The 18,427-nt window shown below is 41.9% G+C and overlaps 1 protein-coding gene and 1 non-coding gene across 2 annotated transcripts in view; both read right to left on the reverse strand.

The window, feature by feature from the left end:
• LOC106654125 (mitochondrial genome maintenance exonuclease 1-like) overlaps positions 1-18,427 on the reverse strand; it is a 60,432-nt gene that overhangs the window by 36,480 nt on the left and 5,525 nt on the right. The window lies entirely within an intron of this gene.
• Trnak-cuu lies at positions 4,956-5,028 on the reverse strand. The gene has a single exon. It is a non-coding gene; the product is annotated as a tRNA-Lys (tRNA).

The following is an 18,427-nucleotide window of genomic DNA, read 5'->3' on the forward strand; positions in this document are numbered from 1 at the left end:
TTGTAAATAATGTTGATTTTTTGTTGAGCCGAGTTTCGTGAGTGATATGAGAGTAATCGTGTGGTATTGGATGTTTTTTGGTACCAATGTACAAATTCTGGACCACGAGCAAAACTATCGACGTTGAATAATATCGGAAATGATTTTCATCAATGACACGCGGAACACACTTAATAAAAAAGACCTTAAAGATTTAAACAATCTTTATTTTAACATTTTAAAATATATCAAGTGATTCTAACGAACTTATTTTATACACATTCAACGCCTCAGTTTTACATTGTTTACCATTGGTTGCTTATTATTATTATTGACGTCTCTTCAACTGCCTATATGTATTAACTGTAGTTACGAACACATTAGTCCTGAAGAGGCCGACAAAGTGGTCGGCGAAACGTCGACCAGGTGATGAGAAGTGTATGATTGTGAACTTCCACTCACCGCTTATTTATTAATAAATTTTGACTTTGGCACCGCCTTTATTGTCGTTTTATTCTTCCATACGATTCAACCTAATGATCGTGAATCGATTGACCTTCATAGCCAATATAAATCATACAATGTTACAAATGTATAAAGCGCAGGATTCATTTAAAACGGAAATTCAGTATATTGTTAAGTGGGAAGGGGTTAAATTAAAGGCGCAATAACTAATTAGGCTCAAAATATATCAGAGGGGAGGGGCCGTTCGCACGAAGTGTCACCTTGTAGCTTGATGTACTGATACTACCGCCGCTGATGCTCATGACTCTCATTGTAGTGCGCTGCGTCACTGGTGGGGCCTTGTCGTCTCACGTTACAATATGTAATATTGCGTTTTAAAGTTGGGCCAAGAACAATTCGAGACCTCCTCCTTTTTTTTACGCGGCCCCGCTTGTGTTTCTGTAATACTTTCTCTTGTAGTGATATCGGCGAATACCCGCGTCCGAACAATTTTTTAGACGAGCCGTTGAAAAACGTTCCGGCCACATTGATATCATTCGTCGACATTGTGAAAACTCACAAAAAACCAGAATCTTACGATAAAAAAGCTGTTACTTTTTGTAATTTAATTACGGCTGCTGCTAGGCCCAGATCTTACACATCACCTGTGGCATTAGGTATTTCAACGATGATACATTGGAAATTTTCGGCAAAAGGATTGATCGATATTTTGGGTAATCTAGGATTGTGTTCATCGTATAAAGAAACGATAGCGGTTTAAATTTTGTTGATAAGACTATGTATTAAATTGTGAGCGGTGGAATATCCTTGACATACAATTGATAAATTTCTTGGTCATTCGCAAGACTAGAAATGAGCGGTAGTTGAATAAATAATTGACGCAGGATTGGCTAAGAATTGTAAATAAATGCCAGACAATATTATTTTTTATTTTATGAAATACCCACACCGCGATCAAGTTATATTCTCGGTCCATTGGATGGAACCAATTTGATGGACATAATTGTGGCATACTTGCCATTTTAAATCTCTTGAAAACACAGGATGTGATTGAGGGCAATTTTAAATCAATCAAAACAATCCAAAACGTCGTGAAACTGCAGAGTATATTTAAATCGGCACTACTTGAAGCTCATAGCATAGATTTAGACGCGAAGCGTTTGGAGCTGTATTTTGAAATGGTAGAAAGCGTGGAATATAGCCAATACCGTTCAAACAATATGGTAGACGGGCCAAAGGCAGAGGCGCCACCGCAAGCTCTCCAAAAAATGCTCCACGAATCATCGAGAACCGAAAACTTGAGGTTCCAATTCAGCTCGATACACTCCAAATGGAAAGGTATATAACTTGGGTTACGTGGGTTACTTGGGCAACTTTAGTCATATAATGAGTCTTTTATTGTGCAGGACTCAGAAACCACCGACAGAGCTTATAGTCCAATCAATGAAAATCTGTCCCTATGTTAAAAAAAAAAATTCGCAACCAGAATTTTACGACGGATTCTTATTCTGGGTACCCTAAACAGCTAATTTTCATAAAATGCCACTGTTTTTTGTTCCTGCGTTTTTGTTTATAAGCCTTTAAAAATGCAAAAAAGCATATTATAATTTTTAATTCGTAAAGTATAAGTTTTACGATAAAATGTTTCAAACAAAAGTTGTAGGCATTTTCAAGACCTTTATTCTTGAAAAACTCAATTCTCAAACTTTTTCGAATTACCCTCACCCGATTTTTTCGGGTTTCCGTCCGTTCTTATAAGGTTGCAGTTCTTGACCTCTTTTCCTAGTTTCGCCAAAAGTAAAATATGATTTTTATCATCCTTTAGGTTCAAAAACATAACGGACTTGAAGAAAAATGTTTTCCAATTAAAATTGCATGTGACGGGGGTGCTAGATTCCATTGCGGACTCGACGAACAATGCGACGAACAAACGAAAAAAAAACGAGATTGAAAAAGAAAAAGAAGAAGAAGAAGAAGAAGAAGAAGAAGAAGAAGAAGATCAAGATTATAGACCACAAAGAAAAAGAACAAGAACATGTATGAAAAATGAAGGGGAACGGCTCCAAAAAAAGTCGCTGCCGAAAGAGCAGATAAAACGAAGCAGTTCACGGAGAAGGCAGGAGACAAAATTGAACGATTCCGAGCCGAATACCGATTCGAACTCTGATTCAGAGTACGAAGAAGAATCAAATCAAAAGAAAAGAAAAAAAAGATCCAATGAATCAAATAAAAAAAGGCAGAAAAAGGATGCAGCGTACTCAGACAAGCAAGAGAATATTGCTGTGATTGCTTGTAAGTAATCATGATTCTATGAATTTTTGATATACTGTCCAAAACGTAGAGTACTTTCCGCGGAAACAATAATCCGACTTGGATACATTACTTGACATTCCGAGTAGTCGTGACGGGAGGAGTACTCGCCCTGGAAAGAATAATTCTACATACTTGTACTACTTGGCATGCCGGGTAATATAGCTGGTTCGGATAGTACAACTTACCTATTGGATTATGGATCGATAAAAAACCACAAAATGCCGAGCAGTTGGGTTCATAAGGCGGCCGCCGAATGCGATATTTACAATGAAAACTCCTCGAACGATCAACATTTCAACGCCGAGTTAATTACACGTAATATCGCGCTATAAAATTGGCGTGACAGGATAAATACTTTCCGTGGAAAGAATACACCGACACAGAGACATTACTTGGCATGCCAAGTGATATTGCTTACTTCCATGAAATATACCTCTATGTTCGCTGTTAGAGCTATCCTGTACAAGTAGTAAAGCGCAAATTTTTTTAGATACTCTTTCAGTAATTTAATAAAATAAGATGTTTGTATAAGAGCATAGATGGAAAATTTATAACATTACGTGAAATACGCACGAATTTAAAAAACTGTCCATTAATAAATTATAAAGATGATCCAAGAAGGAAATTCTATTGTAACCTTCAGTTAAGGCTCCCATTTACAATACAACACAAGTTATTATCGAATTATATGGACGAAAAAAATTATAAAATGAAAAAAAAACAAAACTTGAGCGAATCGATAAATTTACCGATTATAAAATTTGATTTACCGGAGTTTAAAGCAGGATATTTCTTTTTGAGAAGTTTTAATTTGGAGAAAGTAGAAATAAAACAAAAACAGCAATTGGACGCAAAAGACACCTATTTTAGAAACAAATCGTTTTAACTATAAATATATTGTATAATTAATGTCTAATTAAAATATTTTTGGAAAGTAATTTTTCAATAAAATTTCTTTGTCATATACTTTGACGTGTAACTATATTCTAAGTATAATACTGTATGTTATATCAATCCCTAATACATACTTTTAACCCAAATAGCATACTAGGTGCTTACTACTACGTATACTAGTATGATCGGCAGAGTAAGATGCTGTGTCATAGTATGCTCTGAAGCGGATCGGTGCCAAAAATAGCCAAAGTAAGGCCCGGTTTTTCAAAGTTCCACGCAAAAAATATCGTCTGCAACTTTTTGGAGAGTCCTCGAAGAGGATCACATACTTTGAGGCAGCGACGCCCGACGTACTATCGTACAAGTAGCGTACTAGGTGCATACTACTACGTATACTAGTATGGTCGGCAGCGTAAGATCGTGTGTCATAGTATGCTCTGAAGCGGATCGGTGCCAAAAATAGCCAAAATAAGGCCCGGTTTTTCAAAGTTCCATGCAAAAAATATCGTCTGCAACTTTTTGGAGAGTCCTCGAAGAGGATCACATACTTTAAGGCAGGATATGCGAGGGGGGTAAATTTCACGCGGTCTTTAAGGAGGCCAGAAGGCCATTCGTGCTCGTTGAGCCATAAGACGGCCACGGAGACGTTCACGTAGCTCGTGACTTATGCCTCCGTCCGTTATACTTGCCCTGAGTATCGGATCATCCCGTGGGACTCTCGACTGAGGTTTAGAAAGCTTTTTTAAAACTGGGCCTACTAGTCAATTGTGGGTTCAATACATAAAAATGGTTACTATCATGGAATATTTTATCGACGCCGAGCATTCGGGAAATTTTGAAAATCATTTGCGAAATGTTGAATTAATGCTTCCTGTTTTCTACACAACTACGTATACTTGCATGGTTTCAACTAGAGGTGAGCGTTTGTGCAATGCGGCTTTATTAACCCGTTAACGCCTAGACGGACAGAATATTTTTCTCTGTGCTAGTCTGCAGTTAAATCATCTTATCGGATCAAGAAAAATTCTTGAGAACTCATTTTCTATGTAAAATTTAATATACTTTTCGAATATGGGTTCATAATTAACCTCTGGTAAATATTAAAAAAGTTATAAACAATTTACCCCATGATATCTCGAGTAATAAATTTTTGTTATATCATTTTCATTCATTGTTTTAAGCCATATTTTTATTGATATTATTATAACCTAATTTTTTTCGTAAATTTTATGAAGTGACCGAAAATAAAAATAAAGCATAGATAAAAACTACATAGCAGTTGTATTGAGAAGAGCAAAAAAAGTCGCCCAACGTGGGGCTCGAACCCACGACCCTGAGATTAAGAGTCTCATGCTCTACCGACTGAGCTAGCCGGGCACTTGAGAGTCTGAACGGTAATAAACGTTTTGGGGGATATTAAAAACTCCGGATCATTTTTTTTTCACTTTATAATAAAGCTTTTCCAATACGAACGAGAAAAAGGGATTGACGCATGATCAAATAATTTAACTGTAGAAATGATGTGTTTTACTGTACGGAAAAGATAAAATATGAATTTCCAGCGTCCTTTCTGGCATATGAATATTATAATTGACCTAAATATTATTAAATATAACATTATATTTATATTTTAAATTATAATTATCTTTTACAAACGTAGTCCTTAAATAAATATAAATATAAGTATTATAAATGTAATTATTCTGTTGTAAATGCCTTTCAGTTATTTAAGTACCTTACTATACACTATATAAAATAAGAAAGTGGCAGATATTAATAATATTTCTTTACAGAGACACGGATTTCATTTTTATTTTGAAATTAGCTGCAAAATGCATATTTATCAGGTATATTTTATTATTGAATTTTCTCATTCACAAATCACTTATGCATCTATCCATGAATTTGAAATTCAGATGAAAATTAAAATCCTCATCATTTCTGCACTGTAACCTTTAAATTTGAATGGTGCACCTGCCACACGCACTCATATAACACAATGGACAGGCAACCAAGAGTAAAATGAAATAATTAATTATTCAACGCAACGCTATACTATAAAGGCAATGACATTCCAACCGTCACGTTCACTCGACCGCGCCTCTTTCCTCTTTCTCCATTTTCTCTCCATACAGATAGCTGTGTTTCCGTCTAGCTTTCCCTCTACCCCTCTCTTTCAATAGCAAAGCTACATATCGGGGCTACCCTTTCTCGTGATGCGTTCATCGGAATCCGCCACGCACACCCCGCAATTGGCAATCGAGAGGTCCACTCTGGATTATAGCTGTATAAGCGAACAGGCTTTTTCTGCGCGTTTATAGCCAAAGAGAGCGGCACCGCATCGCAGCTCTCTGAAAATAAGTTTCACGAGGCCGCACGAGGCTTTTGTGCATGAGGCGGCAGCGACAGTGAAAAAAAGTAAGAGATACAAGAGTATAACGAAGTAAAAGCTTACGGACACGTGTATAGATGCGGCTAGCTTTTATCGAGGCCTACAGACTGCGCTGAAATTCAAACGAATTTAGCCATCACCGCGCGTCCTTCTCTGGCTGTCTCTCTCTCTCTCTCTCTCTCTCTCTTCTTCCAATGGCAGTCACAGCAGCAGCAGTAGCAGCAATCATCTAATTATGCGCTTCTGCTGGACGACGCTTGCACCGCTGGAGACCAATCTAATTATTCATTACTCGCTTTATGGTGCACGCTGCTTCCTTCTGCGCTAATTACGCGCCTATCTGTATCGCTTGTCGGTGAACGTATTATACGCGTACAGGCTGGAATAAACTTTTTTCTGCGATGCCTCTCACGCGCTAAGAATGAAAAATGACGTACAAATTGGAATTTTTGTGAAAAATTTTTACACTCTGCGCGAAATAAATATCATACAGATGGAGAAATAATTTCTTAGGGGAATTGTAAATTAAGATCCCAGCAGCTCTGTTCGTCGACGAGCTGTCAACACATTGCAGGCCAATTCTAGATTGACGAGGGTTCGAACCTTGAGATATGATACGTTGACTGAATATGTTATCCCACTGAGAAATGTGCCGTGCCATACATAGAGAAGACGGGGAGCTGAGAAGGAGAGGAAAAATGAAGGAGCAAAATAGCTCTGGAACGGTCATCGAATGTAAAATAGTATCTTAATCTAAAAAAGAAGTAGATCGATTCCTTCGGACGGCGCGTCGACGTCAACAATGAAGAAGATAAAAAAAAAATTGCAAAGGCAATTTATTATATACCATCGCGCGTATATGAATTTTTTCTCCATTCGCGTATCTGTATTCCGCAGAAGCTAGCCAGCAGCCGTTTATAAGCACGAGAGCATTATGCCAGCGCACGCTCTATCAGAAACTTCAACTGCAAGGACGCGCGCGTATACGTACACAGAGGCATTCCCGGGGCCCGTAGCCAATCCTTCATTTAAGAGCCGATCGTAAATTTAAAACTGCCCTGCATTGCTCTTGATCGAATGAGAGCGCGCGCGCCTAGTCGGCCGCGTATAAAGCTTCTCTGCTGCGCGAAAGCGAATGAGAATCAGAGTAAGAGAGAGAGAGAGAGCTATATATAGAGCGAACTGAACCGAGAGCGCAGTAGCAATCATTCGGAATTGTTTAGCAAACAAATCGATTGAAGCGAAGTAAACGAGATTCTCTTTCTCTCGTGCGCGCAAGGTATATAACTCCTTCCCTCGTTCTCGGCAGCGTTGCACAGGCCGCCGACGAGAGAGAGCGTCGAGAGAGAAGAGCTCGAATATAAGCATAGAAAGCCATTCTTCCTTCAGCCTCGCTCAGTCTCGCTTACTCTTGTTGCAATTGCCGAGGTCCATGCGTATATAGCTATATAGACTCTCGTGCTATACGGAGAGTCGAGTCTGAATTACGTTACGGCTTCGAGAGCAAACGAGTTCGTTCTTCCAAGGCGCGGCGCGCGGGGGAGCGAGCGGAGAGGCGCTACACACTAGCCCATGATACTACGAAGCGAAAACGTGTCCAAGAGTCAGTGGCCACTTTAACTATTCTAACGTGCAAGCTCGGGCCGTACTAAGGGAGTTTCGTTACTTTTACTCCGTTTATACGGCACAGAGGAGAGGCTGGAGGGAGAAGCTGCGAGCGAGATAAATGAGTTTCGGAGGGCGTTAGTGTAATGATCATGCGGTTGAAGATTCAGAAGAAGCTAGCAGGAGCAGCGGAGAGCTGCGTACGCGGATTTGTGTCTTTTACTTAACCTGTCACCCAAACCGACTAATGACGCCGGATATACGTGGCCGCCGCCGCCACTGTCGCCTTATATGTATACGCGAGCGCGAGGGGGGGTTGGTTGGTTGGTTGGTTCATGCCCGGGAAATTATTAGCTCACTGGATTAATGGTCGAACATACACCTATATCCCTCGCTTGGTGTGTTTTGATTGAACGCCTTAACTTTGTCATTACACACAACGTGCGTGACTTAATAAGCGTCGAGCTGGGATATTTTTTTCACTCGTGATATTGTATTCGATATACGAATGGAAGGGAACATTTTCTCAACTATTCCCTTGCTTGTGCGTGTGCGCGAAGATGCTCGAAAAATAATTATTTTTGCCTTGGCGACGAAGGCTCCTTATCACATTATGCCGAGTTAGCGCTCACAAACGAATTTGCACGAAACAAAATTAAAGCTACTACCTAAGAGCGCTGCAGCAGCAACATCAGAAGCTGTAACAGGCCTATATAACCATGCCATGTACGGCATCACCTTAACGTCTTTGAAACTCAATATAATGCTCAAAGAGTCAACAAAACATCTCTTCAGAAGCAAAGAGAGAAGGTCGTCAAGATCCCTTTTACCTTTAAAGCAAGACGAATGTCTCATAAAGATTCTTACGTACAAACGGAATATAAGCTTGCACGCGCGCTTGCTTCGGGCAAAGAAATTCATTTCCTGATAGAAGCTCGAGAAGAAACGGACAGGCCGCGCGCGACGCCGCCGCTGCTGCTGCTGCTTATTCACTTACATGCCGCGTGCCGTACCCTGCGCCAGTCGTCGCGTCGTCGTCGGAGCACGTGGGTGAGAATATTCTGAGCAGCTGCGCACTGAAAGATTTACCGCGACTTCGTGGCACCTGTGCCGTATGCCGTGCCGTGTGCGCGCGGGGGTGCATAGGCCTCGTGCCTGCGCGACGACTTAAAGACTTTCAATTGTTCGCTTCGCAAGTCTCAAAGCGCACAGAGAGCAGCAGCAGCAAAAAAAAGAAAAAGTTTTCAATTGTTTCGGGCGCGTACGTGCAGCTGAGATCTATATTATTGTACATGATATAAGCTTCGTCTCGAGCCTCGGTGTATAGGCGTGATAAAAATGAGAGAGAGAGAGAGAGTTACTTACCTTGGCCCGAGTGTATATTACAAAGAGCTTTGGTAGGAAGAGTGAAGAAAAAAAATAAAGAAGGAAGCAAGGCGATAATTTAAATGGAAAATACTCGGAAAGTTTTGGGCGAATTCTTATGTAACGCACAAAAGAGAAGTTAATTTTTTTCTCGAGATATACTCTTCGGTATCTAAAAAATTCGGTTAAACTTATGAAATTTTCAGCATTTTTCATGCACACGCGCGAGCACTTTATATATTATATGCACTCCTCATTCGAACTTTTTCAGATTAATCCATTATGCAGAAAGCGAAAAAACAATAAGTTTTTGCGCGCACGCGCCACGCACCTCTCAACGGTATTACGAGCTGTGCATACTTGAGCAAATTTTTTCATAAGAGAATAAAAAAAAAACGGCTTCGAGTCCTCAACTTGAGAGAGAGATATATACACGATGATGATGTATAGATACATACGACGTGGAGGGCAAAAGGCAATAAAAGCCAATACCCGAAGATTAATCTCTCTCTCGCGCGCGCGCGTTCGCCGACTGATGAAAAATACGTCGGATATAACTCCGATGTGTTGTATTGTTGTAGTAGCATATAAACACGATATTTTGGAAATTCGCACTACTGTAGGCAACGCAACGCGGGCGGGGCGAGTATATCATCTGTAAGGAAGTGACGCGATCCGCATCGTTAAAATCCGATAGTAAGCAGTAACCAAGCCTAGCGTAGCTCTGTGTGTGTCTATAATACAGCTTCTCTGCTGCTGCAGCCTAGTATAGTCGTCATCATTCGCCTTAATATATTTTTAAGCTCGTTATTAAATGAGCGCGGAGCAGGCGCTCAAACCCCTAATTGGCCCACACAGCGTGGAGCCCCGTGCCGCCACACCGCGCCGCGCAAACCGAGCCCTCAAACGAGGATCGAACGAATTCCCGACACGTTTCTCATATAAAAGGGGAGGAGGGGAGAAGAAGAAGAAGTGATAGCTAGGCGAAACCGCACAGCTATAGCACGACTATAACGCAGACTCGAGAAAAGAGTCGAGCAAGAGAAAGATAAGGAAAATGCGCCTCGTGCTATAACCCACATTTTTGAATTCTTAATTTTTGACTAAAAATTCTAATGCTCTCCTTCTTTATCTAAGATGCGGCACAAAATGAAAAGGAAACACGGCCCAAGGTGCATGGATACACGAATATACAAGGCAAACGCACACAATCGCACGTACTCAGGCTCGAGGATTTTCGAGTGACGTATAATACGGAAGATCAAAGAGTATAGGAGCTGTGTGCTGCCTACTGCTGCCTACTCTGAGGAAAATAGAATTTTTCCTTATAGGTGTATACCCAGGGGGAATGCTTCCTTCTTGTCGTCGTCGCCGGCGTTGCCATAGGTTTTCTCTCTCTCTCTCTCTCTCTCTCACTCGCTCTTCTATTACGAGGGACACGCGAAATTACGCTGCACGCCTCTTTTCTCGCTTTTTATACATATATCTATATACAGATCACGTTCTGTAAATCCTGGCCTTTAAATAAGCCGCTTCGTCGTCGTCGTAGTCGTAGTCGTGGATTAACGCGAGCACACACAGAGATGATTCACCCAAGACTTTTCCTTTCGCTTCCTTCTCTCTCTTTTCTTCCTTTTCTTCCTCTTTTTTCTTCCATTTCGGATGCGTGAAAAGGTGAGCACGAGCTACACCTTAATTTTTCACTGCGTACAGCGTGTATATAATACCGCGTGCGGCGCACGACACTCTGCAGTTTCAAATTAGCTCGAGCGTCGGTTGCATCCAAGGCACTATATATACTTGCCGAATAAATCGCGTACAACTGTAAATTGCTCGTTACTATATATTATAATACGGTCAAGTAGAGTCATAAGTAAGATTCTTTCATACAAATGATAACTTTACATGATCAAACGAGATTATCATTTCACTTTATGTACTACATACTGAAATAATAGTTCCTATAAATGTTAAAAATCACGTACTGAATTATTTGTAGACTTCTAGTACAATTAAAGTTTGAAAAGGAAAAAATAGGGTATTTGCTTGAAAAAAAGTAATGATTTTTGAAATCAACCTACATGAATTATCAATGAATATTTTTTTTTTAATTTTTCATTGCGTTTTTACTTGAAAATTTATCGTTTCAAAAAATACAACTTTTCAAATGGCCGAAAACGCCCTGAAAGCGCCCGAAGCTGTGCGAGCGTACCGTGACGTCATATTTATCAGCAGACGCATATAATGTTAAATCAATGTTCTTTATAAAATATTTCAAAAACGTAATGAAATATTTAAACCTTAGATTTCTAAACATTATTACAAATTATTTATAAATATTTTTTGAACATTGGACCAAAAGATGTATGGATGACAAAAATAAAATATTATAAAAATGTGAATTTAAAATATTTTTTTTGTGCTACCCCAAGCTAAAATAACCCCAACTAAACATCCAACACTACATTTTCAGCGGTTTTCATGTCGTTATTTGTTTATTTATCCATCTGAAGAAATCGAGCTACATTTTCAATTTATTTCTGAAAATGTTCGCGGGTTCCATAATTCATATGATATACCGTGTACAAACACGTTAAGTACGTGTACTACATTATTGTACGCGTGTACCAAAATTAATAAGATCAGCAGCGCCGGTACTGCTGCTTATATGCACGTTTATGCACGACGGCATATAGATATAGATAATATACATTACCGTGTAGACCAAATATTGGTTTGATTAGGGGTCTACCTCGGCGGTAGTGGTTTAATATAATACTCTCGAGCGGCGCGCGCGGGGCCGGGTGCCTTTGATAATGACGTATATATATCGCGCCACGTATACATATTGTATAATTATCGCACGCGCACGAGTTGCGTTCATCATTACACGCGCGCCGAAGGTAGAGCTCGAGAAAACTCGTGTACGTGTTGTGTTGTACACGCGGCTCGAAAACGCGATGTACATACACGAGTAAGATACAACGTTGAAATTAGCCAGGAGAAAGATTTTCCCAAAAAAAAATAGAGAGAAAAACAAGCCTAACGATATATATATGCCATAGCGACGATCGAGCTTTGGCTAACTTTTCCTTGTTAAAGAGGGCATGTCGTGTGTGTGTAGAGAGTAAACGTACTTCCGGGCAAAAAAGCTCTAGCTGCCGAAAAAGTGGCGCAGCAGCAGCAACCCCTCGTGTGTCTCACAACTGGTCGATTCTTCTCTCGCTCGTCGGCCATAATGCTAACAGCAGTGGCAGCAGCAGCAGTAGCAACAACAAAAAATCGAAAATCAGTCGCCGGAAACTCGACATATCGGTCACGTTTCTCTCTCTCTCTCTCTCTCTTCTCTCGACTAAAAGCTTGTGGAGGCTCGTTACGTTAGCTTGGAACAGCAGTGTACAGAGAGCTGCTGCTACTGGTACTATATATATACCCGGGACAGAAAGAGAGAAACTTCTGAAGCCCAGGTAAGCGAAATGCGTATAGTAATCCGCGTAGCAGCGGCAGCGGCAGCAGAACCGAGAGAGGGTCTCTGCAACGGAACCCTCCGTCGAAAATCGATTCTCTCTACACGCCCCTCTCTCACTCTCTCTCGTTCTCTCTTCTGGGTGGTCCTGTCTCTAATACGTATATATACATACACACACGTACATATATAAACGTGCACAGGCCGAAAAGTTATGGCTTGCGACTTGGCGCAAACTTTTTGCCATTTTTCAGGGTCTCTCTCTATCTCGCTCGCTCTTTCTACTTTTTACGAATCAATGCTCGACTGATTCGTATCTTTTTTCTTCTTCTCTCTTCTTTTTTTACTCCTTCTTTTCCTTTTCCTTTCTAGTTTACGCTACGCGTGCGCGCGCGCGAGTTGAGATGTCTCTCTTTATGCAAGTTTCGGATAAATTATGGATTGATGTTTTGCGTATCCACGCGCACAAGCTCGCAGCAACAGCGACATTGGAACGGGTAATGCGTTTTTATTAAGATTTTTTCCTTCTTCTCTCTGCTCTCATGCATCGGACGATTCGTGTATGCAGATCGCGGCGACTTTCAACGAGAGCGAGATATTAAATTACACGAGTTTTTCGAACTACATGCGCGCGCGAGAGTAGTCAATCCATACACAACAAATTTTTTTACAATCTATATCCGCGGTGGATGACGACGACGACGACGACGCAAGCTCGATATCAAAACATTCTATGCTCTGTGCTCTCCCCGCGAAAAATAAAACGCAGCAAATTTCTCGCGCCCGTCGAATGGAAATCCATCTCTCTTCCTGGACTCCGCGCGCGGAACAATAAAACATTGGCGCGCATCGGTGGTGGTGGTAGTAAAATAAAAAATAAAAAAATAAACAACCGTACGAATTTTTCGGTGCCGCAATAGCCATCATCTCTTTTCGCTCGCGCTCGTCTCTCTATATAGTACGCCTTCCGTGTATCGCGCGCGTCTAGAATGACAAACGACCCGACGCACACACGACGTCGACGACGTGTGCCGGGCGCGGCGCTGCTGCTGCTGCTACATGGACACAGGACGACGGGGCGTATAGCAGAGGGCAAAAGTTGACATTAGTTCGAACGACGTCGGTATTCGAACTTTCGCTCTCTCTCCCTCGAGTACTCGAAAAAAAAAATAAAAATAAAAAGAAGAGTAACGAAAAATTTGTCACGCGCGCGCGCCCGCCCGCCCGAGTGCACGAGAGAATTCAAGGTTATACTGATTGCAGGCAGAAATTTCCTCTCTCGCGACTGCGGACTGCGGCAGCCGCAGCCTGTATATTATATATCTGTATACCCTTTATATCCTGCACGTGTTGCAGCGGGTACGTTTCTGCTGCACGCAGCACGTAGCAGCAGCAACAGCACGCTTATTAGCCGCACCAACTCTGACCTTTCTCCTCCTTTTTTTTTGGGCGCGCTTTGTTTTGCATTTGCATTTGTATTCGACTCTCCGCGTCAGAGATTTCGTTGAGCCGAAACGAAAAAAAAAAAAGTAATTCACAGGATGGTTTTATTTCACTTCGGAGCAGAGAATACGAGGCCAGCACCGTGCTTAATTTTGCGTATAATAAATTAATTAATACTACGTCAGCCGTGTGCAACATCGATTTTCGCCCTCTTTTTCACCGAGCTCGTGTTGTTCGCATTTTCCACGTTCGCGTGTGTACGTGTATTAAACATGCATTAAATTCGGGGGCAGCTCGCGCGAGCTTAAAATCGACTGCACATCCGTTGAATTGTTTCGCGAGGCCTTACGTTCTTTTGCCGTTCGTTGAAACATCGTGGTTTAAAACTGCTGCTGCTGCTGCTGCTGCTGCTGCACGCGGCTGTTTCGTCGAAGGCCGCACACAGAGCGCCGAAGTCGATTAAAATGCATCAATGATATTACGATTTACCACGATTATTTCGGCGATTTAATAATCCATCACAGCGGCGGCAGCTGCTGCTGCTTCTACTGCTGCAACTGCTGCTGCACAGAGAGAATTAGTTCGGCAGCGAATCCGCGCAATTAATCACGAACCTGTTAATAATAATTTCACCGGTTGTATAAAATGTATATTATAATATAAGAGCTTTGCACTTATGCAATCGGGGGTGAGTGGGGGTGTGGGGAGAGGGAATCAATTAATTAACGCTCAAAGCGACAATGGCCGCGAGCATCGCTCAAAAATCAGTTTCAATTGTCGTTGAGAATCTCGTCTCTCTCTCTCTCACTCTTTCTTTTTTTCCCCTCTCGTTTCATCTCTCCCTCCCTCCTCCGTGTATACAGTAATCGTATAATTATGTACGGGGTCTCTATTATACCTCGGCTCTCTCTCTCTCTCTCTCGAAACACGAAAGGCAGCGGTCCGTCTTGTATACACGGCCGGACCACCAACGCAGAACTTTATATTTAAACATATTATCGATTCTCTTTTGTTTCTCGTTGTTGCTTTTTTTCTCCTCCTCCTTCTTCTGTATATTTAGGGTCCGAAAAAGAAATAAGCGAGTTATACAGAGGGGTAGCAAAAGCAAAAAAGAGGCACCGCACGAGAGAGGGAAACACTTAAGCGACTTGCTCCAGTTTGATGCTCGCGCGCGCGTTATACATATAATATCTGTATATACATAACTTTTGTCTCAAAGTCAGCGAGAAGAAGTAGAAGAGAGAACGAATACTATAAGGAGCTTCGTTGGCGAAGGACGCGAGACGTCGTTGTATAATCTCTGTTTCCAAAAGTTTTCGGGGCCGCGTCGAAACTTTGCTGTTAGCGGGCGACGAGATGCTTGGCATTTCTATATCTTTTTACTTTTCGCACGCGCGCGAGAGTCACCTGCAACCGTATATAAATATATTTCGTGTACGCAAACAGCGCAAAGTAAAATTGACTCTGTCGCGGCGTAAACCGAGAAACGTATATATCCGTAAAGTATTTTCGTGTCTTTGCGGTGGGCAAATACATATAAATTCGAATCGTTTGCATAAATGCAATCCGCTTATATTATTATAATAATAATCTATATATATATATATGGCGAATCGTCACCCCCGCGCAAAGATGCTATAAAATACAGCTTCGATAAATTCACGCGGGCGAGCCACTTGATTAATCAATTAGACGCGGTGAAAACGCGACAATAATTAATAAAACACTGTCCTGCTTGAAAATGGCATGACTCGCCGGATCTTACGTACGATAACGTAAAAATATACATGGGCATGCAACGGACGATTTTGATATATTATCGAAACTTATATTGTCACGAGAATAAGAAACTATATACTCACATAGCGCACCACCCACACACGTGTTGTTACTCTATCGGCATCGGAGCTGCTCTATGAATTATGGCGTCTTCTCAAAAGTCTGCACGTGTGTACATACGAACCGTACGGTAAGAATCGATTTTCATGACTAAGCTCCCACGCGAAAATGCGCTGATCTTGAAAATCTCGTCTCTCTCTCTCTCGGTGCGTGCGTCGACGTCTGTACGGTATTATTATGTGCTCGATCGATTCTTCGCGAGCTGCGGCAGCGGCATTCGGCGGCGCGTTAAGTGATTTTTGTTTTGCTCGCCTTATCTCCTATATACACATCTATATGTACTATATACAAGCGTTGCGGGACGCGGCGCATAACATGAGAAAACATGCACTGCATACAGGATACAAAACTCGTGGCACGTGTTTCTCGTCAAAGCTGAGGCATTACACAGGAGATGTATATCCTTCGTCGCGTCTGGTGCGCGCCTGTTGAATGACGGATCAGCAGCAGCGGCACCGTAATATATATAGGAGAGATTACGCGACACGCCAGACAATAGTAATTATATACAGATATCGCTCTCCGTGTCTTCTTTCCTTCTACGCGCGCGGCAGGAACCGCCCGATGCTATCATCGGGACCTTTGGAGCAGCGCGCACGACGACGACGGTGTTATCGCATCGCGAGAGCTCGAGTGACGAGGAATTATTGCACCTTTTCATTTCTTTTTACCTGCACCGACGAAAAAAAAAGTGCACAGATACTCGCGGCGTTAATCAAAAAATTATCTCATCTTGGTCGAGAGAGCTCTATAGCTATATAGCTGACGATGGTGGCTTCTTATACTTGTACGCGAAGCAGGGGTTAAAACCGTATTGTTTAATAATTCAGCCGGCCCTTTTCGACATGGGCGATAATCATCTTTGATAGCGCGCGTCTATAACAAACACACAACACACACACACACAGGCAGGAGGAGAGAGGTCCGATTATCTTGTACGTATACAAGTTACATGCTAGGCAGGGCGGGTGGATGGGCTAAACGCATCTTGAAAAATTAAGCACCACAAGACACAGGACTGCGCCGTCGCTATACCACTCAGGGGGGCATACACACACACACGCGCACATACATACTACCCCTCACTCTCACTCTCTCGCGCTGGAATTGTGTTTGTAATAAAGTAGGTACACGAGACGACGCACACAGCCTAGGTATGTATACAACAACGGGTCGAGCGCGTGAAATTCGTATACGCAACGCACAGGTGTGAGTCGTGTATGTACGTATACGTGTGTGTGCCGTTGTTGTTGTTATATACGCCAAAAGAGCGAAAGTGCTATAGATAACGCAACACAGGCTGGCAGCAGTCCTTGCTATACATATACAGGCTCTCGTGTTGCAGTACTGGGATACACACGCGCGTATACAGACACTCGCTGTGCACATACGGGGATGCCATTAGTTTACGGTACCCACGGGAGTGAGCTACACAGCAGCAGTAGCAGCAGCTCCTCCGCCTTCACGCTGCCGAGAGCTGTTAAAGCAGCAGCAGAAGCAGAAGCAAGAGGACGACGCGCACGAGGGATGCCCTATGCCCGTAGAATATATATTATACGCGGAGCTAGTGCGCGAGCAAAAGGAGAGAGAAAGCTGGCATGCGAGGAGGACGAGGCCTTCTAACGATATATATAGAGGGAGGAACCTCGGGAGCGAAAAGTTATAATTGCTATTACTATGCTAGATATATATAGGAGCCGCAGCTAAGAGAGGTCTTACGTTTTCTGCGCTACGCGCGCGACCTTTTTGTATCTTTATCAAAAGATACGACTTCTCGCGTGGTAGCCGACTGCTGCTCCGGTCTCTGTACGTTTTATTTCATCTACTTCCTTTTTTTTCTTTTTCCTTTTTTTTGCGCCTTTCTATACTCGTCCTCGGCTCTCTCGGCTTTTATATACATTATGCGCGAGCTGACGCGTATAAACAGGGATGTTAGCTGCTGATGCCGCTGCTGCCGCTGCTCCTGCACGGCGTGCCGTACCGTACAACACTGCAGTATCGAGGGTTGCTGCTGCCTTGATGCGCCGCTCGCTCGCGTGTGTATACAGCTGTGATTGATTCGCAAAATGAAATCAGAGAACGTATATATAGATACAGGCGCGCGTACAACACACGTGTGCATTAGATGCAGCCTTCGTGGACGGGAGACCGACTGATAATTAAAATTACTAGTGGCAACATTTGTTGCTAAAGCTGAGCGAAATATGGTTATATGTTTATTTATTCATAGATTTCGTACTATAAAATCAGAAAGATTTAAATGCGATTCTGAAGACTTAGGAATAAAGAAGAACCGCAATATTAATCAATGACATATCAAATTGTCTAATTTATAACAGTTTGAAATACTTTATTTAACAAAAATTTAATAATATTTTCGAATTATCCAAATACATATGGGTAAGGCTCAGAATTTTTTAAATAAACCTGCGCTCGTATGTCACTGATCTTGACGCGCTTTTGGTATGTTATAGTACATAGTAAAAAGGTCCCAAAAACAAAATTTTAGACCCCCTCCCCCCTCCTACCCCCCACTTCCGGTATAAACGTCCATTTTCGATCTCTATTTTTTCTGAGGACATCAAGTAATTAAAAAATCTGAAAAA

Source organism: Trichogramma pretiosum, unplaced genomic scaffold, assembly GCF_000599845.2.
Source record: "Trichogramma pretiosum strain Unisexual culture from Peru unplaced genomic scaffold, Tpre_2.0 scaffold61, whole genome shotgun sequence".
Taxonomy (NCBI): domain Eukaryota; kingdom Metazoa; phylum Arthropoda; class Insecta; order Hymenoptera; family Trichogrammatidae; genus Trichogramma; species Trichogramma pretiosum.